The sequence below is a fragment of the Diabrotica virgifera genome, chromosome 9, assembly GCF_917563875.1.
Source record: "Diabrotica virgifera virgifera chromosome 9, PGI_DIABVI_V3a".
NCBI classification, from domain to species: Eukaryota; Metazoa; Arthropoda; class Insecta; order Coleoptera; family Chrysomelidae; genus Diabrotica; species Diabrotica virgifera.
The window spans coordinates 174842841-174859875 of record NC_065451.1 but is presented as its reverse complement, the minus strand read 5'-3'; the positions used below and the strand labels follow the sequence as shown (position 1 = coordinate 174859875).

General features: G+C 31.7%; 1 long non-coding RNA gene across 1 annotated transcript; it reads right to left on the bottom strand.

The window, feature by feature from the left end:
* Positions 1-1040: 1040 nt before the first annotated feature.
* Positions 1041-7546, bottom strand: LOC126891968 (uncharacterized). Its single transcript, XR_007700627.1, has 4 exons — positions 7090-7546; positions 6725-6990; positions 3803-6376; positions 1041-3647 (listed from the first exon to the last, which is right to left on the bottom strand). It is a non-coding gene; the product is annotated as an uncharacterized LOC126891968 (long non-coding RNA).
* Between the last annotated feature and the right edge of the window lie 9489 nt (positions 7547-17035).

Here is a 17035-nt window from a genome sequence, read left to right as displayed (position 1 = left end):
GAGATGCATGCAGTAGAATTAGGGCTGGATGGATGAAGTGGAAAGAAGCGAGTGGTGTGTTGTGACAGAAAAATTCCAATGAAGCTGAAGGGAAAATTCTATAAAACAGCCACAAGACCGGCTATGATGCGCGGAACTGAATGTTGGGCAGTGAAAAAGAAAGCGGAACAATGAATGCATGTGGTGGAAATGAGAATGCTTAGATGGATGAGTGGAGTGACAAAGAAGGATAAAATTAGATATGAGTATATTAGGGGAAGTCTAGGTGTGGCACCAATTGATGCCAAAATGAGAGAGCATAGGTTAAGATGGTTTGGTCATGTTCAACATCGAGACGTTAATCACCCAATACGAAGAATAGCTGAAGTGCAGATTCCTGGAAGGAGTAGGAGAGGAAGACCAAAGAAGACGATAAGGCAGGACATGTTGGTAAAGGGGATTAACATTGATATGACTCAAGATAGAATTGTGTGGAGAAATGCAATTAGGGAAGCCGACACTGCATAGGGATAAGGCAAAGAGAATGATGATGATGATAATAGGTGTAATGTGTAGATACTTATATAGAATAGGTTTGAAATAGAGTAGAATATAATAGAATAAAGATACTATATACCTACATAGATACATCCCTAATAGCACAAGGATGTCCTTCACAGACTTTAGGGAGGTCCGTTTTCGTCCAAGGAACGTCCTATTTTGGTCCAAATGTCGCGCTACCGAATGTCTGTTGGACATCCACTTAAGGTCCGAAGGGACGTACATTGGACCTTAATCGGACGTCCTAGAGGACGTAAATTGGACCTTAACAGGACGTCCTATTTTGGTCCAAATGCCACGTTGCCAAAAGTCCAATGGACGTCCACCTAACGTCCGAGGGGACGTTCAGTGAATGTCAATTGGACCTTCATAGGATGTCCCAGTTTGGTCCAATGTCTTGCTGCCGAACGTCCATCTAACGTCCTGAGAGGACCTCCGGTGGACGTCTAGCATCGATATTTAGACCTGTGGAGAATGTATGGTGGGAAATAAAAAATATATTTTTAAGGAACTTATATTACATCTTATATTAAATTACAATTATTGGATATTACATTATTTACATTAAATTACAATACACTTCTCCAAGAAATTAACGCACCACCTTAAAAATAGGGCATTTTGATGTCTCGAATTTTCTAAACCTGTTGTCTCATCTGAGTGATTTTTTTATAATATAGCCTAGGCTATAGGTTACATCCTTAAGCCTGTCATGCACTGGTAGCTATACTGTAATATATGTATATTATATCATATCGCTCTCTATAGTAATGAGTGAGCCTGCAGACAGGGAACTAATGGTTCCGTATGTGCAGGCTCACTCATTACTATAGAGAGCGACGTGATATAATGTATATTACAGTATAGCTCCCCGTGCATGACAAGCATAAGGCAGTAACCTATAGCCTCAGGCTATATTATTATAAAAAAATCACTTAGATGGGACAACAGGTTTAGGAAATTCGAGACATCAAAAATGCCCAATTTTTAAGGTGGTGCGTAATGCACTGTATATATAGGTAAACTTATATACAGGCTGTAACAAAAATAAAATTTTTGTGTTTATTTAGTTGGCTATCTATTATAGTGTACAATCATCTAGAATATTTTGAACAAACTAAAAACATGAATATATCATCGAAAAAATAATAAAAAGGTCTTAAAATGCTTGGTTAGATATTAAGATCTAGTTAAAAAGAAACCAAAAACTGTATATTTTCTACAGAACGTAGATTATGAATTTTTAAGCCAGCTAATCCCATTTATTATACAGGGTGTCCCGAAAAGATTGGTCGTAAATTAAATCACATATTCTGGGACCAAAAATAATTTGAATGAACCTAACTTACCTTAGTACAAATATGCACACAAAAAAAGTTACAGCCCTTTGAAGATACAAAATGAAAATTCGATTTTTTCGAATATATCGAAAACTATTAAAGATTTTTTATTGAAAATGGACATGAAGCAATATTATTGCAGTAACATCTTAAAGAAAAATTATAGTGAAATTTGTGCACCCCATAAAAATTTTATGGGGGTTTTGTTCCCTTTAACCCCCCCAAACTTTTGGGTACGTTCCAATTAAATTATTTCTGCGGTACCATTAGTTAAACACTGTGTTTTTAAAACTTTTTTACCTCTTTCTATTTTTTTGATAAAGCTCTTTTTATCAAGATATGGCTTCTTTTTAAAATGGTTCAAAATATACCTAAAAATGTAAATCATAAATAAATTTTCATATTATTAGTCTCTACAATCGTACTTAACCATATACAAATATGTGGTGGATTTGACAAATATTCAAAATATCACGATAAAAACTGACTTCAAAAAAGTACTAAGAGGCAAAAAAGTTTTAAAAACATTGTGTTTAATAGTACCACAATAATAATTCAATTGTAACTTACACAAAAGTTTGGAGGGGGTTTAAACGAACAAAACCCCCATAAAATTTGTATGGGGTGTCGGGTGTCCAAATTTCACTATACAGTGGAACCTCGATTATCTGTCTCTCTATTAACTGTTAACCATTTTGTAAGAGAGACTAAAAACTTTTTTTACAGTCACCTCCTGTTTTCATATGATATTTTTTGACATGTTTTGTAGTAAATTCAATTATCTATTTACTACAAAACATGTCAAAATTTACATGTGAAAACAGATGACCCTAAAAATGGTTTTTCGTCTCCTACAAAATTCATGAAAAAGCAGATAGGAGGTATTGTCACATCACCGACGATATACCAGAAGTATATGTGGCCATACCAAATAATACATCCTTGATAAATATAAACATTTTTATTGCACAAAATATATATATTTCTATATATATATTTTTTTTTCCATAATCATCACTACGATGATGATTCATTTGTATTGAATTGTACATTGCAATTCTGATGTTTGGGAAAAAGGGCTTAAGTCAGAATTGCACATCGATAATGTTTTGATGATTTCTGGACCAGAAAAATCGGCTCTTTTTATTGGTACATACAGTTTAAGTCTGCAACACTTTTTTTATGGTCCAGAAATCATCAAAACATTATTGATGTGCAATTCTGACTTCAGCCCTTTTTGCCAAACATCAGAGAATTACAATCTGGTCATAACTGACCAATGAGCAATTTTAATTTAACCTAAATTACTACTGTTCCTTAAAATGAAGAGCTTACCCTATAGCGTCTCTTATCTAATCTAACAAGATCGTGCACTATTCTAACATACACAGGCACACAAGCACTACGCTCTGCTTTTCACTATCACCTATCACTCAAACTAGTTCAAAAGGCTTTGTCCTCTTCAATCTTCTAGTTTGTCCAGTAGTAGATATCGAGGAGCTGGATTTCCTCAATATTCTCATACTTATGAAGTTGTTGTTGCTCATGACCTCCTGCTATCTTCTTGATGACTATATTATCCAGGTTCCATTCCTAGGTCTTGATATTTGTTTATAAAGTAATATCTTATTATGCATCGACAATGTGGAGTTTCTTCCAACTAGTCAATACACTTTTTATAGGTATCTTTCTTTTGCCTTTCATAGCCACAACAAGGCTATAATACGTTTCCTTCCTGGTTTTTTTGTAGACCACTTTCAGCTGATTCTAAAAAATTAAAATGAATGGTAATTTTTCTATTCTTTACAATTAAAAATCAAAAGAAATAGGAAATAGGTACTACTATTTACAGGTAATAATATGCATAAATAATTCGTTTCCTAAAGAATACAGAAAATTGAAAACGTTTTTATAATACTTACATAATTGTTTAAACAAAAGAGACCCAGCCAGAGCAAAACTAACAGACAGAACTGCAAAAAAGCCACTAATTTCCATTTTCCCACCCCCTTATCTTATATTATGCATTTTCCAATCAAAATTTTTAGGTTGTCATGAACATGAAAGACTCAACCTCAACAAATAATTAGGGAATCCATCGACCTGTCAAAGTTAAATCACGTGATCTTTGGTTGGCACACAAAACCGTTCTTAACCTAAACTCAATGTAATTTTTGATTTTTCGTATTTGTTTTTCGTCGTGATTTTTTAGCTAATTTAGTATTAAAAGACATTCATTAGATTAATTAGTTTATAAACTTTACGTTTTTGGTGATTTTGAGTGCTGACAACATGCCTGTGACTTGTATAGTAGTGAACTGTGGAAGTCCAACTGATCAGAATAATGTTAATTTTAATTTGTTTTTTGTCGTGATTTTGAGCTTAATATAGTATTTAAAGACATTCATTGGATTAATTATTTTATAAACTTTACGTTTTTGGTGATTTTGAGTGCTGACAACATGCCTGTGACTTGTATAGTAGTGAACTGTGGAAGTCCAACTGATCAGAATAATGTTAATTTTAATTTGTTTTTTATCCTGATTTTGAGCTTAATATAGTATTTAAAGACATTCATTAGATTGATTATTTTATAAACTTTTCGTTTTTGGTGATTTTAAGTGCTGAAAATGGCTAATTGGCTATGTCAAAGCCATTAATAAAAAAAAAAGTGCTGAAAACATGCCTGTAACTTGTATAGTAGTGAACTGTGAAAGTCGAGCTGATCGGATAATGTTAATTTTTTTCGTGTTCCCTCTATAGGGCTTTTCATTCACAGTCATTTGTTTTGAGCTTCTGTCATATGTCCTATAATCCGTGTATAGTAATATTATACACGAATTATACAACATCTAACGGAAGCTCGAAACAAATGACAATCAATGAAAAGCCCTATTAGAAACTCATTTATGTTTCCTCGCCTAACTAAATTATCAAAAAACAGGACGCACTCATGCTAGGAATTATGGTTTTTATTAATATTATTACAATTATTTATATGTGACACTAACGTAACTAGTGACATTAATTTTAGGCCAATGTGACAAACTTTATTAATACTAAATTTTAACATTTATCCCCTATTTTGTTAAAACAATATTATTTTGTTTTTCATTCTATTCAAAATAAATGCAGTTTTGACAGGGAATTTGTTTTGTTATTTATTTATTCCATATAGACCTGGATCCCGCGTACCAAAAAAAAGTTGATTAATAGCAAGCTGAAAATTTATTAATAGCTTAACAGTGTCTAGTCCGACAAACTTTGATGTATGGGAACACTAGAAGTTTTAACTGTAGAACAGGTTAAAAATTTGGAACGTCAAACTACGAAAATGTTTATGTAATTTGTCAGATAAAACTTCCAATTGATTTGCTACCAATTCATTAAACTCTCATGCAAAAACCAGACTGGTGAAAAAATCACCAACTGGACATTTTAATGAGTAGAACACGAAGACCATGTCAAACTACAGGAATCATGTTGGTTAGTAATAGCAGTCTGATTTTTGCATGAGAATTTAATGAAAGGGTAACAGATCAATTGGATGTTCTGTCCGACAAAATTTATGGGATGTTTTCGTAATCTGATGTTCCAAATCTGAGTTTCCAAACTGTTTCACAATTAAAACTACCCCTGTTCCAGTGTCACAATACATCAAAGTTTGTCCAACTGGACACCGTTAAACTATTAACAAATTTTCAGCTTGCTATTAATCAATTTTTTTGGTACACAGGATCCAGACCTAATAGGTTTGTTTGTAGTACGACACAAACGATTAGCAACTGCTGCCAACCATCAGATGCATGAGCAGTTAACAGTTAGCGTTGTGCAGTTAATAGTTAGCATTCATAGACTACAAATGCGCATGTGTCTGATGGTTGGCAAGAGTTGCTGATCGTTCTACGAACAAACCTATCAGTAAGCACAATTTGTGATATCCATGGGTAGTTACTAACAGAAAGAGGCAGGATTCGATTTTTAAAACATTTATTTTAGAGTCAAAACATAGTCGTACCTTAAACGATAAATGTATATTATCATTACAAGTTGATACTAATTACAAAAATAAATACACATCTAAAAGACCAATACATAATTACTCATGATGAAGAAGTACATTATAATTAAAAATGAATAACCATTTTCATATCGCTGCAACACAATGCCAAAGACTTCTTATATTTCAGTTCGTTTAGTGAGCGCAACAAGCACTCTGACCGAACAGTTTCAAAACTCATTAGTTTTTCATCAGAGAATGCATATGTTGCTATCTCCAAACCATGTAGCTGTAACATATGTACATGCATTGGGTTCTTCTTCGTCTGTCTGGCTCTGGGCATACTCAGCTAAAAATAGGATTGCTGCAATATGGCTGCAGACTTCACTATTACCGGCCATACGCATACAATGTGCATTTGCTATGTCATCAGAACTGGCTATCACCCCACCCAAGCATTTAGTCGTTTAGCATTAGCTTTTTGGAAATGCTTCACCTAAAAAAAATATTTTATTTTTTTTTGGAAATTCTTCAACTACAAAAATTTATTTTTATTAGAGTATTTGCGTTCTTTACAATGATTGAGAATACTTTATTTAAAATCAGACATTCATATAATATAATTTTAGAACAATCATGACAGTAATTCAAATAGATGGCAGTAATAAATCATTTTCAGAGAATTATGGAGTTCGCAGTTTACAGATTAGGACGACAATATGTCTGGTTTCATACAGATATATAAACGTAAATAAATCTAATATTTAGAACCAATTTATCCAAAAGACACTAATACTGTTATCCATATATTTCTTAATGGTGAATAAATAAAATAAAGGCATACCTTTCCAACAATAATATGGAAATCAGGAAATCATTAACAATTTTTACTCCATTCAAAACAAATCCAGCTGTAAAATATTTATGTGCCTGAAGGCTTTTGTATGCTTTCATCTGCTGCTTAGAGTAGCAACTGTGAGACTCCACCAGATCTGTATAAATACATATCTATAATAGTAACTTGATGGACTGCACTTTACTGTAAAATCCAATTCTGACTGAATTCCGTATGGATCTAAATCCCCAATTATTTTCAGCTTCAATAAATATCTAAAACAATAAAAGAAATACTGTTATTGCTTGCAAAATTCATCATTATTGATAAATATCGGGGCAAAATGAACAGTAAATAAACATTGTTTCGCCTACCTTTCTCGCAACATCTGGAGTTTCCAATAATAATTTCCTTAAATAATCAGTTCGCATTGTGGTAAAGTTTATAAAGTTCACAAAAACAGGAAACGAAATCCAAATGAATCCAAAATACGACGATAAACAATGAAAAATCATTGAAAAATAGATACAAACATAACCTCTTCTTTAGTTTGTGTGCCAACCAGAGGTCACGTGGTTTGGATTGCCTAATAATAAACAAAAAGCTCTACTTCCACTTCCCGCCAAATGGACACAGGTTGGTGACACTGAATTCACGCCAAATAAATGAAAAAATAGAACAATTTTCTTTTTCGTCAATTTCTTCACGTGAAGTTTATAACGAACAAACTTAGATGTCAAAGTGTGCTTTTACACGTCAAATTTGGCCTTGAATAACTTGGTCAATTTCTTGTCCAATTTATTGTTGATGTAAAGTGGACTTTAGTTTTCTTAGGATTCGAAAAAAATGAATCCCGGTTATATTCTTGTTATTGTTTTTCTTTGTATAATAAACGTTACTTACAAGGAATTGCTTTTAATATTATTTTGTACAAACTTCTAATTAATAATATTTTCTTGTTTGACTCAAAAAATACTATAAATTTTACCAGAATTTGTACTTTAAAATCGTAGTTTCGAAAGCGGTAGTCCGAAAATCAGACTACCGACGTCATCAATTGCGACGTTGCCTTTTTCTCTTCATGGCTTGTAAAGTAAAGGTGGCTATGGTACACGGTTCTTAGACATTCAGCCCTATTCTGTAACTTTTAACAAATCGAATAGAAATGACCAAGTCGAATCGTAATTACCCAAAATCGGAATGTTTGATATCTATCGCGTCATTTTTGTGTTTGGATCGGTATTCTGTAACTCATATCGTAATCGAAATCTCTGACTTCTATTTCACGCGGTTCTGAGGAGGTGGCAACCGCGCAGTAACCAGCGAAATTGTGTTCTGTGACCTATTTTGTTACTTGAAATAGGGAGAGATTAAATGTCCAGCAAACGACGGCAATGTTGCCAGATTCCTTTTAGCGGGAATTTTAAAATTTTATAGCAGTTTGGTTTTAAATTTGACAGTTCTGTTTTGTCAAGTCAAAAATCTTAACCTTACTTTTACAAGTGATTAGGATTATTATTTTATTTACATATAAATTGAAACAATAAATATTGTGCTGTGTCATAATTTAAAACTCATTATGTTGCAGTCTTTTCCAGTTGATAAAATTGCAATTCAAAAACTTTTAGGTAGGTAGGTGTAACTTCCACATTACATATTATTTATTTTTTAAGTATTAAGGTTGATGTTGATATCAAAAATTTAGATTTCAAAGATAGTTTTATGTAGGTAGATACTAATAGAATAATACTAGATAATAGATTAGATACAAAGTAAGCTGTAAGTAGTATAACTGCCCATGTAATCACCTGTTATGTTTTTAGATTTGCACTAGATTGGCACAGAAAGAGAACAGTACAAGAACATGAAACATCTTATTATGAATGTATATGTAAGTGATCCTCAAAAAATTATTTTACAAAACAAGATAGAGAAAGAGCTTTAAAATCCCAAGGATCCTGCAAAATGTTTATTTTTTTTTTTTTTTTTTTATTCCATTTATTAAAATACGTAATAACAATATACAAAAAAAAATACATTAAAAAACCAAGAGCCGTAGCTATGCTGGTTTTGTGGTAACATAATAAACATAAATATAATGGTAACAGATTACATAACATAAAACTTTTTAGACTACTTTACACTGAAGGTTAAGTTTTCCTATATAGATTCATTAAAGAAATTGTATTAAAGTAAATGATTAAATTATTATTTATTATTAAATTGTTATAGAATTATATTCAATTAAAGCTATCTGTTGTAGTAGTTAGTAAGAAGTAACTCTTTTAATTCAGTTTTAAATCTTTCTAGCCTGCAGTCTTTGATCTTTGTGGGTAACTTATTATACAAAATCAGACCACTTGAGTATATACTTCTTTGTGCACCAGTAGTTCGCATTCTTACGGTTTGAAAACTACCTCCCTGTCTGGTATTATGGTCATGCACATCTTCTATACGTCTTAGAGTAATATTTGTAAGTGTTTGAGAAAGCTTAATTTGATGAATGAATATACAAACTTGTAAAATGTATAGCGACTCAATGTTTAGAATTCCTCTCTGATAGTACAGGTCGTCAGTTGGATGAAGTCTTGACAGTTGAAATATATATTTCACAGCCTTGTTCTGTAACACCATGAGAGGATGTAGCTGTTTTTGATTTGTATTACCCCAAACAATAGTTAGATATGTCAAATGTGAATTTATTAAAGAGTGATAGATCATTTTACGCTGTGGGATACTTATAAATTTAGCAATTCTTCCAAGCATACCCACTGCTGGAGCTATTTTTTGACACGTGTTCAATATATGCTGTTCCCATGTTAGTCGATTATCTATGTGTAAGCCAAGGTATTTGGTAACATTTTTTTTAACGAATTTGAATTTTCCAAAATTTAACTGTAACTCTCTGTGTTCTTCAATATTTGAAATTATTGTGTAACTACATTTATTCATATTGAGTGAGAGCTTGTGGTATCTGAGCCAGTCATCTATATCTGTCAGATCTTTTTCTACAACATATTCTAGCTTTTTGGGATCTTTGTCAGCATACAAGAGTCCCGTATCATCAGCATATAAAAATAGCGTTGATTTTAAAGGCAGATTGGAGATGGAGTTTATATAAATAAGGAACAATGTTGGTCCCAATATAGACCCTTGAGGAACTCCACATGTGATGTCTTCTGCTGTACTAAGTACATTATTACAGAGCACTTTTTGTATTCTGCCAGTCAAATAATCCCTGAGCCATACTAAGGACATACCAGTTATACCATATTGTTCAAGCACTGAGATAAGTAACTCATGGTTAACTGTATCAAAAGCTTTTTGTAAATCTAGTGATACAAATACACAGCTTAATCCTTTGTCTAAGTTACTATATATATCTGTAATCAAATCGGTAGCTGCTGACACTGTGCTGGAATTATGTCTGAAACCATATTGTCGATTAAACCAGGCACCAGTTGTATTCAAGAAGTTTACGATTTGAAGATTTACACATGATTCTAATATCTTTGACATAGCTGTTAAGAGAGATATTGGCCGATAACTTCCTGGCTGTTTTGAGTCTCCTCCCTTATAAAGTGGTATCACTATTGCCATTTTCATAGAGCTCGGGATTGTTCCAGTGACAAGAGAAAGGTTAACTAATTTAGTTATAATCGGTAGAAGCTCCTCTTCAAACTCCCTGATAATATCAACACCAAAGCCATCCCAGCCAGGAGATTTGCCTTTTTTTAGTTTTCTTACAACCTCTTGAACATTAATTTCTAAGACTTGTTGCCATTCAAATATATATTCTTTTGGTGATACATTTATTGGAGTGCTTGTTGAAGGTGTTATGTTTTTTGACAGAGATTTTCCTACTTGTGAAAAATATTTGTTTAATTGGTTTGATAGCTCCTCAGATTTATTATATATCGAGTTCTGATAGTGTAGTTCATGTATTGTTATTGTTTTTTTTGTATTTTCGGCATTATGAATAAGGTGATTGATAGTTGCCCATAATTTTTTACTATTGCCTTGTGCATCGGATAATTTATTCGTGAAATAGTCTTTTTTTGCTTTGCCTACTGCTTTCAGTAGTTCATTTTGCACGGACTTATAAACATCTTGTAAGAACTTACTATTAGGGAATTGTCTATGCCTTCTATAATGAAAATCTCTTTTTAAAACAAGGTTATGTAATGTGACATTAAACCATGGTGCACTTTTTTGTCGAAATCGATTTTTAATTGTTTTTGTATTAAGATTATTTAAATAAACACGTAATATTTCATCACATAAAGAATCAGGTTCATTCCAAATCTGATTTTGCAAGCTGTATATTTCATTTTTGAATTTCAGTTTGTTTAAAGTTGTTACTGTATAATACTTGTCAGTGGTTATAAATGATGTGTTTTTTACCTTTAATAGCTGCAGTTGATGATCACCGAAACCTTCATCTACTATATATAACGTTGCATCAAAGTTTAAAGTGTTTGTCATCACATAATCAATACATGTAGCCGAATGATTGGTGATTCTGGTAGGGTTAGTTTTATTTAATATACTAAAACCGTTGGACACAATTGTTTGACAAACTAATTTTTGTGGGATACTCTCTTGAATAAGGTCTATGTTAAAGTCACCTAGTATCCAAACTGGAATTTTTTTATTCACAAATATGTTTAGTGCTGTATCCAGTGCATCAAAAAGTTCATTGCAGTAGAAATCTTGAGGTCGATATACTCCACCCACTATAATACTTCTATCGATCTGTAAAAATAACATTGAACACTTTTTATTATATCTGTAAACTTCTGAGTACTCGTAACAGCTTTTAACAAATAACCCTACACCACCACCTTCTTTATCCCTACAAACAAAAACTGAACTATAACCATTCACATTAAAATATGTTTCTTCACCCACTCTCAGCCAATGTTCGGCCACTACAATTAAATCTGGCATATTTAACTTAACAACTAACGTTTCAAAGTTCAATATCTTATTTCTCAAAGACTGAGCATTCAGGTAGAGTATGTTAAACTCAGTACTATTATCACACTGTACTTTATCCAGTTTAAATTTTATTTGCAATTTACAATCATTATCCATTTTACTAACGTATTTTCCATTTTACTATAATGTTCACACAAATAATATTAAAGAGTTTTGATAATATCCTCATTGTGAATGTAAATTGGCTCAGAATCATCAGATTTTTTTACATATACCCTACCATTTTTTGTCCAACAGTATTTGTATTTCCTTTCCTTTTTTAATTTATATGCAATGTTAAACAAGTTTCTGTTTGTAAAGGTGAGCTGCTCGTTTATATAGATCTTTGAAGTATTCTCTTTGTTTTTGTTGCAACTCAGCATATTAGATTCCATTTTACGATTTTTTCGTGCTTTGATAAACTTAGTTTTTATATCACGTGATCTCATCTTTGCAACTATTTGGTGTACTAGTCGAATAATAGTATCTAAAAATATTGAAACTATTTTAAAACATATTACGGACACGAGGATGATATAGAGCACTTACATAAATACCAAAATCAGATAAATATCTCTTCAAAGTTTATTTTGAGACTTTCTTCAAAAATGTAAGTAAAATATTTGCATATCGACGGCGGAAAGGTAGGACTTCGTAACTGAAAAAATTTTATAACATGAGTTAATTCAGTTTTCGCTTTAGAATAAGTGTATCGGCAGCTATTAAACAGCGATTACAGCTGGGAAAGTTTCCGGAAGGCTTCTAGAAGGCTTTCCCAGCTCTAAAAGCTGTTTAATAGGTGCTGATGCACTTATTATAAATCGAAAACCGAAGTAACTCATTTTATACAAATTTTTCAGTTATGAGGTCCTGCCTTTCCGCCGTCGATATACACAATATAATTTAAAACAAGAATGTTACTACTAAACCACTTTTTTAAATATTACTCATGAATATTTACTACATTTTACAATTTCAAACTAGTGTGTTTGATTCTCCTATACCTATATTTTACTTTTTTAGTAAACTTCAGACTGTTCAGGATAGCATAATAGCATAGGAGGCGAATTAAAAAGAATTAATTTACTTACAAGTAAAGATATCACAAACATTAAACTATCTTATGGCATTAATTTGAAAGATGGGTATATGTACAATGATGATGCAACCAGTGTTTATTTTTGGGTTGAATGCTTACAGACTCATGTCCAATATTATTTTACAAACAACAGGGCATACTAATGGATATTCATTCTGAATTTAATATTTATGATTTTTGTCTTATTTTCCTTAATACTGTGCCAAAAGGAAATGTTAATTAAGTGTGGTAAATCCTTTATCGCAATCGATGGAACTCATAGGCTCAATTCCTATGACTTTGAACTTATGAGAGTATTAGTAAAAGATGAATTTGGGAATGGATTTTGTACTGCTTTCTTATTTTCAAATAGAAAAAATACCTACTTTAATTTACCGATTTTTTAAATACATGTCTGTGTTGGTATTATATGTATAGTCAAATGTTTTCATATCAGGCATAAGCGACACCTTTTACAATGCCTCGTCAAATGTAATGGGTATTGCTCCTAATAGACTGTTAAGTGCCTGGCACATAGATAGGGCATGGTAAGTAAATCTTAATAAAATATCTGATTCTGAAAAAAATCCTATTATGTATACAAGATGTATTAATGATGGTTTAGAGAGTATTAATAGCTTTTTGGGTAGACTTCTAAGTGATGCAGATACATACAATTTTAGTAAGTATTTCCAGTAGAACTAGTGCAATAACATCCAACAATGGGCCTATTGTTATAGGAAGGGGTTGTGGAATTAATACCAATATGACCATTCAAAATTTTCATAAAATTTTGGATAAAAGGGTATCCATTAGTTGTTATCAGTTAAGTTTGAAACTTCGCACTTATGGAGAGCTATACCATAATACATAATATGTATATCTCATAATATTACATCTCATATTGTTCACTACAGTAGTAATGAGTGAGCCTGCATACATAGAACCATAATAATATATTATAGTTCGTGTATGCAGGCTCACTCATTACAATAGTGAGCAATATGAGATATAACATATTATAGTATAAGTCTCTGTGCATGACCAGATTAACATGTTTGGTGCCCATCTCGAACAAGCTCCACTTGGCTGGTACCACATACTTAAATCATTTATTTAGTTACACAGTACTACTCACATAACTTATGTGTCGTCAGTACCTTCCGTAAAACCTTCGTGATGCTACCCATACGTCATGGCCACTGAATGTGTTAAAGCTTGTTAATGTAGGAGAGTTATACTAAAATATATATCTTATATTATATTGCCTTAAATAGAAAAAATATCTTATTTAAATTGTATCCATGTAAGTTTTGATTTAATGAAATAAACCTTTTAATCAAAAAAGTGTTGTTTACTTGTGTACACCCAGCAATATCCTGATCATAGATAAATAATATAGTATTACCGGATCCTGATATGCAGACGCCAATAGGGCTTTTCATCGATTGTCATTTGTTTCAAGCTTCTGTCATGAGTCACATAATATTAATGTATCTACGTCATACGTCTTTGGTTTGTATCATTGGTATATAGCATATACCAATAACGTATGACGTAAATATATTAATATTATGAGACACATGACAGAAGCTCGAAACAAATGACTGTGAATGAAATGCCCTATTGAATAGGGCTTTTCATCGATTGTCATTTGTTTCGAGCTTCATTCAAGTGTCACATAATATTAATATATCTACGTCATACGTCTTTGGTTTGTATCATTGGCAATATCAATAACATATGACATAGATATATTAATATTAGACGACACATGACAGAAGCTCGAAATAAATGACTAAGTGAAAAGCCCTATATCATGTAAATACAAGTCATAAAGATATGTCTTTCTACGGTTAAAATTTCACAGCCTAAAGACATCATTTATGTAACTTCTTAAGCCGTCACAAAATGACTGCAATAAGAAAATAGAATTTATTAACTCGCCTCGCCCCCAGGCAAAGTAAAGGTGCTAGGCCACTAAGAATGTTTTTTTCAATTTTTTTATTTTGTGGCTTTAGCGCTTAGCTATTTAGCCAGATACATGATGAGAATTAATACTATTATAATGCATATTAAAACTAATTCAAATTACTAGTAATTTTATTAATATTCTGAATAATTATGTAACCACTTAATACTACAATAAAAAAGTGTCCATCTATACTATCCCAACACATAACCTTTGAAATCGTAAATTTCCATTCCCATTAAAAAAATAATTTGTACTGTATAAGTATATTTCTTTTGAGCTTCATTTTTTTTTCAAAATACTGCAACATGAGTTTTAAATTATGACACAGTACAATACTTGTTTCAATATTTACATGTAAATAAAATAATAAATAATCCTAATTACTTGTAAAAGTAAGGTTATAAATTTAAGAATACAGAACTCTCTTAAAACCAAAGTGGCATTAGACTAATTTTAAAATTCCCGCTAAAAGGAAAAAGGTAAATCTGGCAACAGTGCCGTCGTTTGCTGGACATTTAATCTCTCCCCTTGAAATATGACACCGTTGCCATTTCCTCACTGTTTTCATACTTTCTTTATACTATCCTCAAAGTTTTGAGAAGTAAATAAAATATTCGTGTAAATACTGGATGCAAAAAGCTCAAAAGAGGATAAATGGTTTTAAATTAAAGTTAATTAAAATTGATATAAAAAAGAAGATAAACTGATAAATAAAAAAGATAAGTGAAGATAAGAAGTATAAATGCTTTTAAATCAAAGATATTTAAATTGATGTTATTAATTCATTATTATTAATAAATTATTTAAAATTGATATTACTAATAATATGCAATCTTTAAGATTCGATTCCAGTTGAAATAACTGCTAAACAGCTTTTCCCAAAAATGGCATCTTTTCTATAATTTGTTCAGACTATGAGCGTTGACTGATAAATATACAAGTATACTGGTATAATATTTATTTATCAATTAACGCATAAGAAGTCTATCGTATGCTATTCTTGTGCATTATACAATTGATTGCAATTGTACAAGAAATATGCGAACAAAATATGGCAACAATGTGAATGGGAAACATTCAGACGCCAAGTAGCAAATAAATAAGGTTAGGTCCAATTATTCATACTCGTACAACATGTCTACATGAAATATATATAGTTCTCTAAACAAATAACACCACAGACTAAAAATTAAGCAGCTAAAAAAAGGTACAAATACTATAAATAATTATAAATAAGTAGTATGTAATTATTTTTATATATAAAATATAAACGTCAAAACAAAACAAAATGCGCTTGCGTCAACCACAATTCCGATAATCGAAATCTCATCTCGACAGGGTAAATGCTGTCGAAGTGATTTCTATTCACATTACGATTGTAGAGATTCCGAAGTAGTTATGGAATACGGATTTGGACTATTTCTATTCGACTTGGTCACTTCTATTCAGTGGTGTCATGGTGTGGGAACGCCGTTCCCGCACTGGTTAAGAAAAGAAAAAAAAATAATAGAGAATTTAGGTTTTGTAAACAAAAATTAGCAGTGCGTTCCGGCACTGCGTTCCCGCACTGCTAATTTTGCCATGACACCACTGCTTCTATTCGATTTTACTGACTTCTATCATCGAAATGAGTTACAGAATAGGCATGATTACTACGGTTGCCTAAATCGACTAACCAATGAACATTAAGGGTGAGATTACGTCACGAGAGTTTACTGTCATTTGAATCGTAATATGATTTTTTTCGAATCCTGAGAAAACCAAGTATTTTAGAAAAATTTAAACGCAGGATGCAAGATTACATTATTACCGAGGGCGGAAAGCCCCTTAGAATAAACAAGCAGATTCTATTGAATGAAATATTTGAAATTAAATATCAGACTTCTCTTTTATTTTCAGCCCTGTAACTTATTAAAATAAACATTATAGAAGTTTTCAGGTACTTTCAGCCCTCGGTAATAATGTAGTCTTCCATTCTGAGTTTAAATTTTTCAAAAATATTTATTAGTTTTCTCAGGATTCGAAAAAAATGAATACAATTCAAACACATTGAGAATTTTGACATGCGTCAAAATTTTGCATTAACTCAATGTAAAATTCTGAACTGTTGAATTCCAGCTTCCCTAATAATTATTGTACATCAAAAGACATTAGAAACTATTTGTAGAGGATTGAAATCTGTATTGGAAATAACTGTTAAAATTGGTCTACGTAATTAAACATATTCCAAAATTTTGTAAAAATGCAATACATTTTAGTTTTCAGCCCAAACTTAGGCCACACACAA